At 41.2% G+C, this 19119-nt stretch overlaps 1 long non-coding RNA gene across 1 annotated transcript; it reads left to right on the top strand.

Moving 5' to 3' along the window:
* The first annotated feature begins 18 nt into the window (after positions 1 to 18).
* On the top strand, positions 19 to 17448 carry LOC133207567 (uncharacterized). Its single transcript, XR_009724079.1, has 4 exons — positions 19 to 657; positions 13857 to 13972; positions 15492 to 15543; positions 15697 to 17448. It is a non-coding gene; the product is annotated as an uncharacterized LOC133207567 (long non-coding RNA).
* Positions 17449 to 19119: the final 1671 nt, after the last annotated feature.

Genomic DNA, 19119 nt, shown 5'->3' with positions numbered 1-19119 from the left:
AGCCAGCCCTAGGCCGCTGTCGCCGTCACGGCTCGGGCTATGCTCGCCCCCCCTCGTCCGGACTCGCCCCTGGCTCCCGCTCGCTCCAGTCGCGCACCGGCGGCGGCTGCTCTAATGTAACTCAGGGGAGCTGGGCCGCCCGGGCCCCTCTCGCCGCCGCGGCATGTGGACGCCTCTCATTGGAGGAGCTCGCGGCGCTGGGCGGGGCGAAGGAGCGGCTCCTCCCCGCGGCGCTGAGGCGGTGGCAGCGGCGCCTGGCTCGGCCCTGCGCAGCGCGGCCTCTCGCCCGCCCTCGGTTCGGAGGAGGCGGAGGCGGGTGATGCAGACCTCATGCGGCGGCAGCGGAAGCGCTTTCGGTCCGCAGTGGGAGAGGCCCGCAGGTGGGGTGGCCCCTATCCCGCCCCTCTGCCCCGGCGTGAACCGTCGTGGCCGCCCTCTGTCCCGGTCTCAACCCGCGCCGGGGGAGCTGAGGGGGCGCGCGCCTGCTGAGGGGAGCTGCCCGCCCTCCGCCGCCCGCGGTGCGAGCTGTCGCGATAGGCGAACCGGCGCAGGGGTTTGGCACGGAGCTGTCCCGGCGTGTGTCGTGACAGGAGCGTCAGCCTTACTGTGGGGACTGCCCTCATTTCTGTCGTGACGGGAGCCTCATCCAGCCAAAGGGTGAGTGTGGGGCTGCCTCCACCTCTCTGGTGAAAGGAGCCTCATCCCAGCCAAAGGGTGAGTGTGGGGCTGTCCCCACCTCTGTTGTGACAGGAACCTCATCCTGCTAAAGCGTGAGTGTGGGGCTGTCTCTGCCCGTGTAGTGACAGAAGCCTCATCCAGCCATGAGTGTGCCAGAGGTGAAGGAGGGAAGTGAGGGCTTCGTGCCTTCACGCTAGCACCGAAGGGTTTGTTCCGTAGAGGTCCTGCCCCTGCTCTGACGAGGCCTGTGCTGGTGCTGAGCAATGCCCTCAGCACAACTTCATCCGCTCCCGTCACATGCCAGCATAACAGTGACACGCACACTCAGCCCCGGCTTGCACAGTGATAACGGAAGGAGGTATAAACGGCACGGTGTGATTTCAGCAGCGGGTGTGGTGTGAGATACCAGCTTTCCTCAGCGCAGTATCTCGATAACTGACACAGACCCACAAACCAATATAGAACACAGAAACCTGACTTGATTTAGCCACCCCACCACATAATTCACAGGAACTTCAATGAACACAATACAAACTGAGGGAGGTCAGCACCAATGGACAGTAACGACACCTGCAATAGGTGCACAACACATAGCAAGCCATTCAGTACAAAGTGTAAACACCTTCCCTGAAAAACCTCTCGGTGCCAAGTGATGTTCTTGTATATGCGTGTGCAAATATAAAAGCTGGTCTCTACATGCGTGCTGGCTTACATAAATGCAGATCCTACATACAATCTGCATATCCATCACTGTTACGAACCACCCACAGTACCATGCTACAAGAAACCAAATGTCTGATTTGAAAGAAAAATATCTTAGTGTTACCTCTGTATTATCAAAAGGAGTAAGGGGAAGGGACAGTCAATATAAAATCACAATTTTCTAGGGTATGTGTGGCACGTATATACTTTCTATTAAAAGTACAAGTGCCCTAAAAGAGACTTCTCTGTCCTTAGCCATTGTTCAGATAAGGATAACTTCACAGCATGCCTACGCTTCACAGGGCAGTTCTGTATGAAAATCCATGTATTAGGTCTGATGATCTAGTACAGGAATGGGAATTACTTATTCCATGCATTTCCCATATTAATTTTCTCTTGCATATCAGCAGGATTAATTAGTGTGGCCTCATGTGGCTTGAATGCAGTTATGTTGCTTCTCCTACCACTACCTCACACTGCACATAAATAGACATACCCTAACTGTTACAGGGATCAACATGACAGTTGCATATAGTTTACTGTATGTTTCTTAACCAGTTTTAACACTTTTCTTGATATTCTATGAACACATCATCCTATCATCCCCAAAACAGAACTGAAGTCACAAGGTGCACAGGCATCTGAAATTAATACTCTCACAAAACAGTATGTCTTTGAAAATACGCACTTTATGCCAAGAAAACTGCTGATCGATGCCTGTTGCTATGTGGGCCCACATAACCCACACCTACCTTCAATGTCCTCTAACACACAAATATGTACATGTACACCTCTGTCTCCAGACACCTCTGTGTGATAGACTCGGTGCCAGTCCCCATATTATGTGTATATGCAACATCTAAAAAATACATCATTTCCACAGTCATTATATACAGAATAATGCCAGCTAGTTGAATTAACATATTTCACTGACAGCACAGTATGTCTGTATGAGTAGTTCCTTCTCCTCCACCACATTAACAGAGCCTGCAATATATGTAAGCTTTTCTTGTCAAAATACATTTACCGCAGCAATGTTTTTACATAGAAGCATATTTTAGTAGCCTTCATATACAAGAGCACCTGTAAAGGACTTGAGAGTCCTGCCTTTTGTTTTCTTTCTATTTTAAAGTATTACTTTTAATCATTATAAAAGCAATACAATGAAGCATCAGTAGCAATTTTCAAAACAAAACTCACATTAGAAAGAAACCTGGGTTATATTTCATATTCTTTCTCCCCCTGATACACTTTGTATGTCATTCTTGGTTTCCTTATTGTGCCTGTTTCCAAAAAGGCTTATGGAAAATTATTTTAAGCATACCAGAACCATGGCATGTGCAATTAGAGCTTGGCAGAGTGTGTAATAAAGGAGATATGGTGTCCTATCAGTCTAACTTGTTAACAGGTGGAAATGCTGCTGGGAAAGTGAATAGAGTTTGCATTCTAGTGAATCCTGGGGAACTGTTGGCATTCTCTGGGATTCACTAGCTCACCTACAGCTTGACAACTTCACTTCCACTGTTTGTTGTCTTGTGCATTGAGAATAGAGGACTTGGGTTTTCCCCCTTTTTTCCATCTTTTGAGCATAGTGCTCTGCCTGTGTTTATTTCTGTCCTTTGTTTTGTTACGGCTCAGTGAATTTTGAGAGAAGAATGGCTGTATTAAGGACTGTTCTACAGGTCTTTCCAGAGCGGAATATACTCTGTATATCCTTCACAATAGCTTCCCTTTCTTTCCATGTATGTGCAAGATTACAGGTAGCTGACCAATGTGAGAATTTCTTTGCAGGTGGTATCCTCCAAATGATTAAAGATTTGACAGATACATGTTTGAATGTTGTTTGCAGATAGGATGCTTGGTCTGGGCAGTGTAGTGCAGACTGAACAAACAGCCATGTACATACCGCAGCAGAAGCAGTACCTGCTAATTTTGGCATCACTTGATATCACACAGAATTAGAATTGTCTTATGTCCTAAAGAAGGTGGTAGAGTATTCCCAAATCAGAATGATGGCACCTCAGCTGTGCCTTAGGCAATGCAAGACCATGAAAGCTTCCAGGGGACTAATACCTCCAGCAGGTGCAGGTAGTTTTACATTCTCCATCTTTAAGGAAGAAAGAAACCAATTTATTTTGCTGTGAAGTTGCAGTTTGTTTTCAGAGTGGAACCCCTTAGAGTGGTACCTTGGAAGGAAACATGACACAATGGGCCAGCTTTGGCCTTGATAAAATTCCATACACATAATGGAAGTACACCATTCATACATTTGGCCTATTATCTTTTTTTCACTGTAATATATTAGAAGAAGCAGCCAACACATCAAGCAGCAGCATTAAAACAGTTCCTGTAATGCTTACTAATTGAAGTAAATGGCAATTTGGCCTGAGAGAGGACTGCAGGATGCTTTCCTTCAAATTGCAATAACATTAAGTCATCCCTGTTGCTGCAAAGCAGATTCACAGTAGAGTTACTGGTTGTAATACAAATTGTTTCTTGCTGTACACAAAAACATACTGTTTGTAGCTTAATTTGCAGATAAGAGTAATAGTTTCTACTGGAGCTAAATGTAGCAATGAAGGGCAGTACACAAAATGCCAGTTTGTGGAGCCAATACACCTGAACCTGCAATAACCTGCCTATTTCAGGCCTGCATCTCTTTCAGTGCACATAGACAGTTATACTATTCTGCTTCATTGTGCCAAATTAAGTCATGATTTTTACAGACTGGCTAATTGCCTAATGGGGCTTAGGTTGAACCCACCAAACTCACTGCTCTTACTACCCCAGCTGCTATCAAATCCAAGTTTTCATGAGTGACAAATAGGGGAATTGTTTCTTCCTCCTACAGTACTATTTTATTCCTCTTAAATTACGGTTATTAAAATGTTTCAGCCACTTGAAATCTACTAAGACGTATTGAAATACTGCAAATGTGCTGTATCAAAGTGGAAAGGTTTTAAAACTGCAATTCTGTCATAGGATAATGCAGTTTAAATATAGTAACTGTTTTTTTCCAGTCAGCTTGCTCTTTGATTTCATGGTATTATGTCAAGAGGGTTTTTTCCCCCCTCTATCCCTGTAAGGAGCTTATAGCTTAAACAGCAAAATGCAAAAAATACCGACTTGAAAAAGTTACACAAAGCTTGTAGAAAAATCAGTGAGAAAATATTAGTTTGAATTTTGATAGTTAAGATAATCTGATCTTATTCTGAATAATTTTTATTCCAAGGCAGTGTGTGTTACCATATCAGCAGCAGGTAGAATTTGACTTCGATTGGGACCAGGAGACTGTGAATACAAAGGGTGAGTGTTGTTGCTGGGAGATTTCTAGAATTGGATCACTGTTCCTGCACACAACAGCTTCTTGCTGCCTTGGGAGTGTAAAAGAGACAGTGAGACAGATTCTCATCTCAGAGGTCACAGTTTGAATTGGTAGATTTCTTCCTTTGTTTCTCCATCTCTTATTGATAGTCACTTGGTTTGTTACCAAAGACTCCAGCAGAGTATTTGCCACAATAATCTGCATTTCCCTGTTTGGAAAAATCTTTCTGTCTGTCCCATGCTGACGTCAGTAGGAGATCTAGAAGTATGGGATAGAGCAACATTCTATCAGAACCAAGATCCATCATGCATATCTGAAAAACAATTTATCCTTATTTGATGGCCCAGTCATTTCTCTTAAAGGGAAATCAGCTTGACTGCTATCTTAAAAATGCACAACCAACTTTAGAAATAAAACGCTGGTTGGTGCCCATGAGATTTGAATTCTTATCTCATCCTGACCTGAATTTTCCATCTAATTAAGGTCTAATTCTGATTAATTTGGCAGCTAGCTGCCATTTTTCTTGTGTAAATATCCCTTGTGTGCTTCTGGTTCTCAATTTTGTTCTCTGTGGAACGGGCTGGGGATGCTACCGAGTTTGCCAGGGGCTGTGTGGTCAAACACAATATTTATAAAATGGCAATTTGTTCTTTGTAAGGTGTTATAAAATTGCCCTACATTTTACATCTGTAACAAGTTGACGGCTAATTGGGATTTTATAGCTGTGATCATACTGTATAGTACTTAGCAGTAGAGCTTAATAATGCAGTGAAAGTTGAATTACTTTGCCCTAGGACATGGGCCACCACTTCCTGAGCAAAGAAGTTGTTTCAGTTTTGAAGCTATCAGGCAGGAGAACAGTACCGGTTTGGACACATAAACACACAACACAGCCTCATTTCTTAGGGTTAAAACTTGAGTTGACAGTTTCTTTCTGTGATTCTTGAGGATGTGAGAAACAGAAATGCAAACATGGCATTTAGAGTTTACCTTGACTTACTCTCTTCAACATATTGTGTATTAGTCAGGTCGAGGTGAGCTAGCCTGGTACTTAGCAGGCTAAAGACAAGTCCTAGAAATTACCAGGTACAAGGTAGGGCAATAATTATTGTAGATTAATAGTACCATTCTATCCCTCTCTATGGGCACTGTAAATTCAAATTCCTTTCCTGCTTCATGGATATTTATGGGGATGTAATCAAAGTCTTGTACACTAAAAGCAAAACAGTGGATTGTACTTATCCACAGTGCTTTGCATGATCCTGGCTGTGATAGGATGGATGAAGGAAAAGATGTCCAAGAAAAGCTCACAAACAGCTACACTTGTCAGATCTTTGCTTTAGTCTGTAGGTATTGATATTTGTGTTTGTCTGAGAGCAGCAATGACAACCAGACGGTAGCTCAGTAATGTCAGTTTCTTATCCTTTCCCCTATTTACTCAGGCTTTATAATAAGACTCTGGTTAAAGTGAACCATCTGAATTACTTGTTTTAAACATATTTTGTTTCCTTTTTTTCATCTCTTGACTCTATCAGAGGCTGTAATCAAGATAGTATAAACAATTGATACGTACCATAAGCAGTTCCACCATGGAACCGGTGTCTGTCATTCCATATATTTACTGAATCACACTGGGAAAGTCATACTCTGATTTCTCAAGATTGAAAGGAAGACATCCAGATGCACTCCATGTAGGAGAGTAGCAATAATGTAAGACTGAAAAGCTTTTCTTAGTCATGGAGATTACTTCATTTTCTGCCATTGTTTGGGACTAATGGCACATGACTAACTACTTTTATAAGCCTTGTGACATTCTGTGATACGGTATCAGCTGAAGTTACTTTCTGTGCTTTTTGTGGAGGATTCCCTCCAAACTCACAGACAGATGTTAGTAACAGTGAAGTAACACACTTTTCAGGTACTCATAAAATTACCGTATACCATCGAACAAGCTCTTCTATTGGTTATGTGGTCCTTTTATGTTGGTTTTTTTTCCTCTCTCATGCAATAAGACAAAATGAAGGATTGAAACCAAATGCTCTGTTTGGTTTACACCCACAGTCCCCATGGGTTTTGTTCTTTAAGGGCAATATTTCTGTGGTAAGATTAATGGGTACAATTCCACTGTGTCTGTCACCTTCCCCTACCTTTCTTAAGGTCTTTACACCTGCTTTCTAACATGGGCTGTTCAGGGAGAAAAGAGAAACTGCTGGACTGCCTCCATTCCTAATTAGTGTGACTTGAACCAAATCTGAACACATTTTCTTTACTGGAATAAATGTTACATTCATTTTCCACATTTCAGCTTCCTCACGACATTTCTACAATTTGATACAATCTATACAGGTATTTCATACAAATTACAGCTTTTTGATGGGGTTTTAACCTCCCAGATTACTCAGGGTAGTGTTGGGTCACTCCTAGAACAGAATTCTTACAATTAATCTGTCAGAGCTCAAGGCTTCCAATAGAAGAGATCTGTTTTTCTCTGTGCGTATGTTTCTTATATGTCAGTGGTGTTGCACATGAACTCAAATTATCCTGACCTACAATGCTAGTTCTATTTCAAGGCTCTGGCTTTCTAAAAGATGAAATCCTGGGTGGTTTGGTTTTATTATTCCTTCCCCCCAGTTCTGTTAGGAAAAGAAAACCTCTCCTGAGTCTTATCTCAAAAATACTGTTAAGCTCTGAAAGCTGCTTCTGCTTCTATGGCACAAAGCATTACTGAAAAGATATTAATTTTTACCACCTACAATTGCTCAGATGGAGAACTTAAAGAATTCTTTTCCACTCCCATGTTGAAATGATGCTGGCAGCATTCTTGTTCCTAGAAGTGAGCTATAGTGATCTTCCTGCTATGTGCAGGTTGGGCTTTTTATAACAATGCTATTGAGCTTCTAATATGATATTAAGAATATTAACAAACATCAATAATAACAATAACAACAATAATGATAATAATGCTGATGCTGTGATTACTGTTACTTGATTATTAATTTGCATTTGCAACTTCTTCCAATCAAGGATCTCAAGTATTTCATAACCCTTAATGAAAATTCTATGATACAATATCCCTGACAGAACAGTAAGAATTATCATCCCCCTTCACAAAAACGGGAGCTGAGGTTCAAAGTCACAGTCACACAGTCTATGGTAGAACTAGAAATAGAAATAGTCTCCTGGCTCCCAGTCCTGTTTCTTCTCCAGTCACCCTAAATAGTTTCTAGTGTAGTTTTGTAAGACATTTATCACATGGTTTTCTAAAATCTTGTCCTCTTTGTTAAAAAGAATTATAAGTGATAAAAAAGGAGAGTACCTAATTTTTGAATGAGGTTGCTGAAATGATTCTAGCTGTTTCATGGGCAATGCAAGCCAAGTTTCATGAGTTAATCCTGACCCTAAGCACACCTAAAATAGATACCTTTGCCTCCAGCTAATCAACAGGCTTACTAAGATTGCCTAAATAATTTATGTATAACCAACTAGTGAAAACTAGATCTTCTGTGATTTCCCTAGATACACATTCTGCATGTATCATGTATATCCTTGTCTATTTCTGATATTCATTTGAAATTCAGTTGGGACTTTTCAGAACACTTTTGTACTCCAGCTGTATAGCTCTAAGAAAAAGCCATCTGGAGACATAATGCATTGAACTGGGAAAAATAATGTGTTAAATCCAAGTGCATAGTAGATGAAGATTCTGAATTTTCTGTTATTGAACAGTGGATTAGAATTAAAAAGTCCCACAGTTCTGACTCTGTCCCTGGCCTGTATGACAGTGGATAAGCATTTTGTCTCTCTTTGCCCTATATATACAATAAAAATAATGGCATTTAGCAACAACATTCAAAGACAATATAGTGATATGCAGTCAAGAGAAATCTGAGGCCCGAGAGGATGGTTAAATAAAGTGGAAAATTAAATAATCTCATTTTCTTGTTTACAGCACAGAAAATGTGAAAAACACACTGTCCCAAATTGTGCTTTTTGGACACATTTGTGTAATGCTGCCTTCAGTAGAGTAGTGAAATGAAGCTTGGGTTAAAACTTGCTCCATTGTGGAGCAAATTCTCTTCCAGTGTCTGCAAACAGAAAGCAAAACATTAGCAGACATTGTCCTATATTGTTCTCACTGCAGATTCAGGAATCTGCTTCTCGTCTGTAGCTGAAATGGAAGGTACAGTACAAACTGTCTATCTGGAGTTTGTAACTTTTAATCCAGAATTCATAACTGGAAAACATACTCTGTCTCTTTTGGATAGCAATTGTTAGAGGCCAGTTCTTGCTCATGTCTGCTCCACTGTGCCAGGAATGCTTTGGACTGTTTACTGGACTTGTTGAGACTGCCTGCAAAATTAGGGCCAGGCTGTAGCTTCCATCACCCCTGCAGGAGGTGGAGGAGGAGAACCAGGTACTTCAGGAATAGTTTAGGTGTGGCAGCCAGAAGTTTTGCAGCAGTCACTGAAAGAATCCAGCCAACATTGTTGTTGCCCCACATTGACCCAGCTGTACTGGTTGGTGCTGCCTTCATCTGGGGAGTTTATGGCAGCACTGAACTAGAATGATGCTTGTATAGCTCTTTACACAGCTCTTTATGAGCGTGAAGCACGATTGTTCCAAATCATATCATTTTACAGGCACCTCTACCTCTCCATGCTATTTTTATCAATCCAGTAATACTCATCTATGCTCACAGTTAGCAATGTCGCTGTGTTCCTCGTATTTCTGTCTTCACATATTCCATCTCTGCACAGTTGAAATTCCTTCAGGCCTGAGCCTCAGGGCAGTATGTTGTGTTCATGTACCATTCCCAAATGTGAACTTGATTACCCTGCACATACAAGAGTTTTCACATTTCAAATGTCACAGAAAAGACCAAGAAGAAAGACAAATGAAAATCTCATTGAGAATGTAAAGACATGAATTTTTTCTGGCCTGTATTCATGTAGCACCTGTTTATGACAACTGTAGGAAGGGGTAAGTGCATTTGCTAATTCATTTTTGCAGTGCAGAATTCCATGCTGCTCTGTAAGGCTGGAAGATCTCCACTGCTTAGACTGACCTTTAAAGGCAAGTACCTCTTTTTTCACAACGTTCACACTCACTGAGCCCTGGTAATCTGGCAGGTATTCTGTCAAAGCCTGTGGGTGCTCATCATCCATAAGAAAACTTGGAGCATTCAATATCCTTGTATGCTGAGACAAGTTTAGGTGTGACATCTGTTAAGGCCTCGGAATACTGAAATTGGGAATTTTCTAGCCATTTTGTGTTAAATATGGTGTGCTTGAGCCATCATCAGCTTCTATTGCTTCTATGTTTCTTCTTTCTGTACAGACATCTTGGCTAGTGGGAAAGATAAAGTCCTACCCTGTGGCTAGGCTTGTATGAAACTCAACTGTTACCAATTGATGTGTCCAGCTTTTTGATTAAATCCCTTATCACCTATACTTTTACAAGTTTTGCTTAAAAAGTTGTGGTCATCACCTGAAACCGTAATTTTCCAGTTAATCCTTTTGTTTGTTCTGGCTGACATTTCTCAGTTGTTGTTTGTTGCTGTTTCTTTATGTTTTAATTCCTTCTAAGTCACCCAAAAAAGAGGCCTGGAGGCCATGGTAAACTGAAGCAGTACCAGTAGTTTCCTTTTTTTCTGTTTTGGCTCAAAGAAGAATCAATTCAATTACTCTGATTAGGAAAGAGGCTTGGTTACATTCGTTCTCACTTCAGTGTGGTGAGAGGACATTCTTCCTTTCCTGAGTATGATGAAATAAAAAGCAGACATTGAAGGGTGGGATTTTTTTTTCTTTTTTTATGAAGGGAATATAAAAATCTCAGGCTATAAATTCACTGTGACAGTAAAAATGTGTATCAGACTTTTTGATGAGTTGGCTTTGTGCCATTCAGCAGTCTTTACGCTAGATCATATGTTGTCTACGTGAACCTTTTTTACTTTATGCTGCTATAATCTTTATGTGTCTGTCCTCTCACAGCCAGAATAAATGTCATACAGGACATTCTGTCCCATTTGTCACAAGTGCTATTGTGTGTCTACCCTGGATCCATACTGGATTAGTATTGATGAGAGATCCTAAGCACTTTACATGGAGAGATTATCAAGGAGGGTGCATAGAAATGGAGATACAAAACCAGAGCTCAAGTGCTCACATTTGGAAGTAGCTGCATTAAAGCAGTCTGCTGAAACATATTTTGGAAGGTCACTCTCTCATTTCAGAGATGTCTGGGAGAGGTTTGACATTTTTATTAGTAATTGTTTATTCTTTGAGCTTTCCCTTGACTGTGTAAGTATCTGAGAGAAAACCTGTAATATCCTTTCAGAAAATTCTAGCAAAAGCTGTGCTATACATAGAAATGCCACAATCTCAGAACCTCCCAGACTGAAAAGTAAATGATACTTAACTGGTGAGATAAGGATCTCCCTTTTCTGAAGGCATAAAGTTTCCAATTTTAGCTCTGGGGTTTCATGGCCTTCCACCTGCCACTGGGCCAGAAGGAGGACCATTTGTTATCTTGCAAGGCAGTGTCAATCCAGAAGGACATTCCACTTGTGATGGAGAAAGTGAACATTTTGGGGAGATATATATTCAGTTACTTATATGACAGCTGTTTGGAGAAAGGAGCCAAGCACTTACAAGAACGATTTTCAATAGGCAGAAATTCCCAGCAAACCATTCAGCTTTCTCTTAACTGGATTCATACAGAAATAGCAAATAATTAATTGAGGCCAAACTATGTCATCCTGAGTTTGCATTAGCTGCAAGGTTTAGAAATAATTAAGAGCAAAACTGTTAGTTCTCCATTTAAATAGCTGCTGCTTATCTGGCCAGTATGAAAGCCCAATCTGTTGTATTCAATCAGCTTTCAGCTGCTACTTGCCACCAGCCTAATTCCCCAGTCTTGTCTCTGTGCTGTGCTTGTGCATTCCACTACCTGCTAAGTTAAACCCTGCTGTCCTGGTTCTGCATGGAGATTTCTCGTGCTATTCAAACTATCCACCCTGGTTCAGAAAACAGCCCCCAAACCTGTAGGCTGTGTTGAGTATCCACACAAACATGGTTTCGATGGAGCACCACATGTGTGAGAAGGGGAGTCAGCAGCTGTGTAGTTTAGCGCACAGGATTAGGATTGTGTGCATTCATACCATTCTCTGTGCATTTATGCAGTTTTGATAAGCTGTTGAGCTGCAATATCTCCACCTTAGGTTCTCCTTTTTAAAGTGATGTGCCTGACAATGCCGAATTGCTCATCCAAACTGCTCTTAATCATGGTCACACTTCAGATGACAGTGTATCTCAGTTTTCCTAAATCTCTTTGTGTTTCAGCTTCAATAATCATTTATATTGCAAGAGGATTAAAAGAAAAATTGACAATTTAACTCCTCATGTGCTCAGCTCGTGCTAGCTTCTGTGCAACTTGTGAATGAATGCCGCAGGGAAGTCTCTGAGAGTTCTAAAGCTATATGGGCAGTGTTAGAAATACACTGAGATGAAAGGTTTTTTAGGTTGAGAGGCATTCTAAGCCTCAAACCAGTACCACCAGTTCTTTGCTAAGAAATCTGTATTGAAAATGGCAAAGTTCATTGCACAGGCATTTGGAAGGAACTAAAGAGTAACTCATTGACCTTTGCAGATTAAGTAATCCATATTGTTATAAGGAAGTGATACTTGTGTTACCGACGGCAAATGTACACTATTATCTTTCATTAGCCTCTCAATGGAAGCAATCAGGATTTCCTGATCCTAACATGTTTAGTGCTCTTGGCATCTTCAATATCTGTTTGCTGTGCTCTGTGGACACATTAGTTCTCTAAGCATGTTAGAGCATGCTTAGTGCACTGCCTGCTTTTTTTAGTCTGCTGGAAGTGCACATATGGAGGGCAGAAGGGAGAAGGCTGAGGCTTGGGTGCACAGATGGGAGACTGAGGGCTCTGTGCTCTGCTCTCAGATTTATCAGAGACCTCAATGTGCCTCAGTTTTCACAGAATGAAATGGACTGAAGTGTTTGCACAATACAGAGAAACTCACTTTCCATTAGAGGGCTTTGAGATAACAAACAGCAACAGAGCAACAAGGAGCAGATTCGCTGCTTCTGCAGAACTTTTCTATTACAGAAAGAAGACATGAATGAAAATGAACCATGTGTAAAATCCAAATTTGAATGCAATAAAAGTTAAATGTGTTCCTTTTCCTTTTATTAACTCAAACATTTTTTCAAAAATTCATGGGGAAAAAATTTATAGGAAAATTCTTTTTTGCTTTCTTCTTGTTCAAGTGCAAATGAATATGTCACATTTGTACATGATTTGCAAGAAGATGAATGAGTGGGTCTCCTTCTCCAGTCTGTCTTCCATTTCTAATTCTACAAGAAGATTACTTTCAGATTCACTGTGTGGGTCTTTATGTGGCTTGTTGCACACTGAAATAGATGGGCCACGCTCTTGCTCAAGAAGTGTTTTTAAAGTTACTTTTTTATTTCGAGTTTGTTGTGCAGCATTGCATTGTTCATCAGCCTGAGTGCCTGAGCTCAGAATTGTGTGGCAGATGAAGGAATAAAACCCTAGCAATCCAGAGCCCCTGGACAAGAGAATCACTTCACTTCAGGACATTGAGATACTTTATCTGGGTGGCTTAGGAAAAATGCTAGATAAGACTGAAATTTGGAGAGGGTGAGCACGGCCAGGCTCAGCCCCTGGATTAGCAAGAAGAGAATAAATCCAGCTACTGGCATCTGAATATGTTAATGCTGTAGATTCTAGCATGGAAACAGCAAACTATTTATGAGGCAAAAATATATCAGAGATTAATTCAGTTCTATATATAATACATACATTTTGCATATACAAAATCCTTGCCAAAATATGAATAATTTGCAAGTACACCGAAGTTAGAAAATGCCAGAATAAAGGTTGCCTTTCCATGTATATGCCCTAATCTTTAATTGCATGATTCCTGTCTTCTTTTTCTAACCCTGAAAGTTTCTAATTTCAGTGCATGCTTGGTTTTGCAGTGCTAATACTTTCTCTTCTAAATAAAGACTTTAAGGATGTATTTCCCTGGGTTTTCAAAAAAGCATTCCATCCTACTGACACGCAGATGGGTCCTTATCCAATTGTGACCTTTATCTGTCACCCTAGGAGGCTCCAGAGCAGCTAAAATTGATGCTGGTGTGATACTGAAGTCAGAGCAGTGATGCCGTGTGTCTTCTGTCATGTGACATAAAGCTAGAGGTGTCAGATGAGAAGGCTGTAAGGTAAGGGAACACCTGAACAGAGTTTTAAATAAGTTACTTATTATTGCTCTCTCTCATCCTTTTCTATTCATGAATGCTCCATCCTGTGCAACCATTAACAACCTTCCTTAGACAGCAGTCACGTAAACTTCATCGACCTCATTCTATACTGCCTTGTACCATATGCATGGTCATTTCTACTCATGCAAAATGAATGTAAAATGTTGATTTCTGATTTGCTAACATTTTGAAACTCCTTGGCATTAGTTCATGCAGCTGTGAATGGTAGCACATAGTGCTGCAGCATGCAAATCCAGGACCCATATGCTGAGGAGGGTTACACTTTAAGCTGATTTTTTTCACCATGGTTGTAAGGCAGAGCAGTCACACTGACAGCAAGAATCCAGTGTGCTAAATCACTATCCTTTGTCTATCTATTGTGGATTGAAGAGTTTTGATCAATAGTGGCAGCCTGCAAAGCCTCATAAAAATTGTTCATTTCCTAAAATCTATTTCCATGCTTAGGCATTTAGTATTGTATTGATGACTGAGAGGGTAATATTTCAGATCTCTTTCTGGGCACAACAGAAATGCTCCAAAGCATTTGAGCATGTTGACCTCTGCTGCACTGAAAAAGCTGTGCAGTCCCAAGTTCTAAATTGTCATAGAAGAGGAGCTTCCAGGACTCAGGAACCTAATGAAATAGCCTGGAGGTAGAAAAAGATGCTACCTGTGAAGATTCAGACAGGGGCTGAGAGGGTGAAGTACTTGGTGTATGTTACTTTCTTTTTGAGTCATTTAAGCCAGGACTATGCACCTGGTACTGGAACTGGAAACTGAAAGTTCTCTGTAGGAGCTGGAAACAGTGACAGGCTGGCTTCCATAAATAATACTGGAAATTAAACAGTGATTTCACAAGATCGAGGACATAATATAAATAAGAAAGCAGAAAAATCCAGGAAATCCTTACTTAACAAATGTTTTCTTTTAAACATTATATGCTTTTCTTGATCTCTGACAGTCGTCTTCACTTTAGACACTAAACTGAGGGAACTAAAAGGAATTGTTTTTCTCTGATTTGACCTACTGAAAGCATAGTGTGTTCTCAAGCTTTTCAGTTAATCCAAAATCTCACAGGCCTGGCCAAAGGTAAGAAGCTAGTGAAATACTATGTTAACAAGGGACAAGCTGCTGTCAAAACCCCTAAAATGCTGCATGCTGACACCAAACATTACAGCATTTGGCAACTGCAGGAGGTTGGATTAGTGCCATAATTTGAATTGAACAATCCCGAAGGATGTTCTAGGCATCCAGATCCAGCCAGGAGGTAAGTGGACCAATTTTACTGGATTTATACCCGGAGGAATTTGGTCCTTTTTGTTGTGCCCAAAATGCAATGGTCAGATTTCAGTTGAGCAGCTGTACAAATGTTGTGACTTCTTTTTTAAAGAACTGATTTGAAAAGTCATCCAGTTATTTCAGGTAAGCACAGGTATTAGTTCAGATAACTGATCCTGATGGTTTCATCTTTGGCTTCTAGAGCAAACTGGGTTGCTGAGAAGTGCAAAGGAAAGAAATGGGAGCAATTTTGAGTAAGTTTTTCCACTACTGGTGTACACTGCTTTTTGCTGTTTCTATGCCCTGAGTATCCTCAGTCCACCCCATTCTAGATTCAGGACCTGTTTAGGTCACAAGGGTTCTTGTTCTGTCTAAAGCATCATCTCTGTCTGCTATTTATTACATAGTCCAGTGGACTGAACGACCTGTGAGCGGGCCAAGTGCCAGAGGAAAACATGCACAGACTGGAGGCAGCCAGAAAACTATGGGACAGTCACTGAGAAGCTATGAGGGGTTTTGTCCTGTTTTGCTTTGTTTATGTTTTCTCGTATCTATGTGGTTCTGAAAACCACAATCTCCAGTCTGGAAAATACATATTTTGGCTTTGTATGGGTTTCTATATTCTGTCCATCCCACTCAGTAGTGTATTAACTTTTGTCATATGATTTGTTTTTTCTCTTACTGTCTCCATGGGAAAAAAGTGTTGGAACTGTAGTCCTTATGTAGTGCTTAGGTTTATTATTTCTATGTTTGCATTACATGCAGATGAGGAACTGCATCTTGCTTAGGAGGGAATAGTAGCCATCAGTTCCTGAGCATGTTCAGGAAACCTGGTGCTTATATAGAGCTGATGTCAAGTGTGGCAGTGGGTAGCCATTCTGTATCAAAGGGAAGGATTTTCCTTATCCTGTCTTCGAGCAGCAGGGAGGCATTTCAGCAGCCATTACAGTAATTTCTGTATCTCGGGAGGCTCAGAGTTGCTGTAGCAACCTTTTGCTAGATAGGAATTTGGCTGGTGAAGCCCCACAGGAATCTGCTCCCACTCTCAGCTAACCTCTCACATCACCGAGCTCAGCTGCCAGGGAGAAACCCCAGCTGTGAGTCAGGTGGGGTGAGGGACCTCTTTCCACAGGTTCCTCACAGAACTTTCCCCTAATTACCAGGATCAGATGCTTCCTGGCAGTTTTCCATGGGGCCGGAGCTTTGCTGTGTGTACGGAGTTCTGCAATTGTAAAAATGGTCATAGTAAATTCAGAGCATACAAACAAGCCCTTATTCATGCACTCGCACATACAGAGACTGAACATGCAAAAGCAGGGAGTGCAATTTTAGAGACCAGTGTGGGAAGTTTGACTGGGAGGCAGTGGTAGTTCTGGTGACACAAAAGAAGTATTATAAAGTCACCGAGGGGATCAGGCAGATGGGAACAGACTTGAGTAGGAAGGAATACAGACAAGGTCCCCAAAGCCTGTTACTTTGATTTGGATAAAAAACGAAGTGTGAAGTTGGTCAGAGCATGAGGGGATGCATCACTGCTAAACCAGTTCCTTCCAAAGTGTGAAGTAGTTTCTAGAGTAATGAAAGACAGTTTTTTGGCCTTCCAAGCTGCTGTTGGTGGAGAATAATATTTAGAAGACTTTATTTATAGACAATATTGTCCAATGATTAGAGACAGTTATTGTGGACTCTAGGCTTTTGTTTCTAATTCTACAGGTGACTGGCATTGTCAAACCACAGCACCCTGTATCTAAAGACTAGAAAACAATCAATTGAATTAAAACAAGACTTTGACATAATACAACTTAAACTGGCCCAAATCTGGTACTTCTGCCAAAGACTGAAATCGTGCTGCCACCTTACATCTTGATGCTGGTTTCCATCCCTGTATCCTCCCTCACTGTATGGGTACAGGGACTGGGAAGTTATCCATGACACAGCTGCATCAGGAGCAGGGAACCAACTGCAGGCCTTAAACCCAGACTGAGATGTCAGCTATAGTCTTGATCACTGGAGGGTTCAGTTAAGCAAGCATGCTCAGAGCTTATCTGACGGCTCTCAGGTAAGCTGGGCTTTCCTAGGACTATGTACTGCCTTCTCTTTTTACTCTGTTGGAGGAGGAGGAATTGGCATAACTGCTGATTTCCTTTTATATACTGTTTAGTGATTATTGCTTTGGAATCAAGACACGTAGGGCCAGTTCCTTCCCTGGTTTTTAGTTCCTGCTCCCAGGTCTGCTTCTGTAACTCATTAATAGTCTGTTTAGACTAAAATATCAAACAATGATGGAGCAGGTACCAAAATCAGTGGTGATTTAAATTAATATGCCAGGCTGGAGAACTAGATGGGTGAGGAGCCAGCCCACACTCATTTTTGCCAGGACAGCTGTCCTGTGTTGCAGGACAGCTACTTCTGACAACCAGACAGTTGGGCAACTGAAATTTAGCATTGTCGAAGGAGCACCAGTGCAGCCTTGAGGCATTCAGAGGCTCTTTCTATACTAGAGATGTATCAGCTTAATAGAATGGATTGTGAGTCTATGAGGTTAAACCAGTTTGAATCCTTAGTGCTAATGCAAGCTTTAACTCTTGCAGACATCATTTGAAGTTCTACAGACAGGTCACTAAATACAACAAACTGTGAAAAAAACAGTTTGATTTTTAAAGCAGGGTCAATTCCAGAAAAGACAATCTGGTTTTTTGTTTGTTTGTTTTGTGTTTCTTTTTTGGTTGTTCTTTCAACCAAATCCTTCAGAGTCTGAAGCACTTCTTGATTATGCAAAGAAGGAAATCTATCCTGACAGTTTTCTTAGGCTGCAGAGAGATGTTAGGCCTCAGACAGAAAGTGGGCCCATGTATGGGTATAGTCAGCTAAATGTGTCACTAAGTGGCAGGAAGGAAAGCGAGTGGGCTTTGGGAAGCTGGCTGATCTCTGTGCACCAGCAAAGCAATCAGGACTGAATATGGACTGTGTCCTAGTTACACTTCTGACTATTTGGGGAGGGTGGTGTGTGTATGGGTTTTACTGTATACTTTTAAATACAGCACCCAGTTCTGAGGAATCTATTCCCAGCTAAAGCACACAAGCTTTGGAAAGGTCAGGGAGAGGCATCTCTAGCTTTGGTAAATAAACACATCTCTTCTCTGTGGCTGGGATGTTGTATTAATAGCAATAGATTTGGTTTCGCATTGTGGAGCTCCTCCTGTTTCATTGCTATTGAAGATAAGAGAACACAAAATGTCCTGTCGCCCTCCCTATGAGAAAACAAGCCAACAGGCAGATACTATTATGTTTAAAGATATTACCGAGGCAAAGACTTGGGGAACATTGACATTCAGGTTTATATTCAGTAACTACTGGATACCATGGCTGGCACACCAGTAACTCAACATTATTTAATGTCTTACATGAAAGAGTTTACAAGACAAAATCACAGCAGCAGAAAGAACCTAAATGAAAGGGTTGAGCCTTATGCAGATGGAGATTGATTTCTCCCTTTTGCATTTTTCTAAGTGATTCAGTTGCTGCAAAAAAGTAACGTCTTTTCTGCTTCTTAACCCATTCTGCTGCAATCTGTTTTACTTCGGTTTGCAACCTGGAGTTTCTCAGACCTTCATTACAGGATACTGGGACTGGAAAAGTTTCTCCAAAGAGTTCTAAAAGGAAAAGATTTCTGGTGAAGTTGTAAAGCCCTCTACCTTGGCAGTAAGCATGTGTAAAATGCATTAACAGAGCTATACCCTAGAGCTTCTCTACACAAGTTAATTGGGAATCATTAATTCTAAAATTCCACATATGGAATATTTTACCTTGGAATATGTGCTCCTGAGAGG

This window comes from Neopsephotus bourkii, unplaced genomic scaffold, assembly GCF_033783945.1.
Source record: "Neopsephotus bourkii isolate Nb327-2 ecotype Australia unplaced genomic scaffold, CSIRO-AGI_Nbou_v1 NB_230, whole genome shotgun sequence".
Lineage (NCBI taxonomy): Eukaryota > Metazoa > Chordata > Aves > Psittaciformes > Psittacidae > Neopsephotus > Neopsephotus bourkii.
The sequence above is the reverse complement of the archived record's forward strand: the minus strand, read 5'-3'. Positions and strand labels throughout refer to the sequence as shown.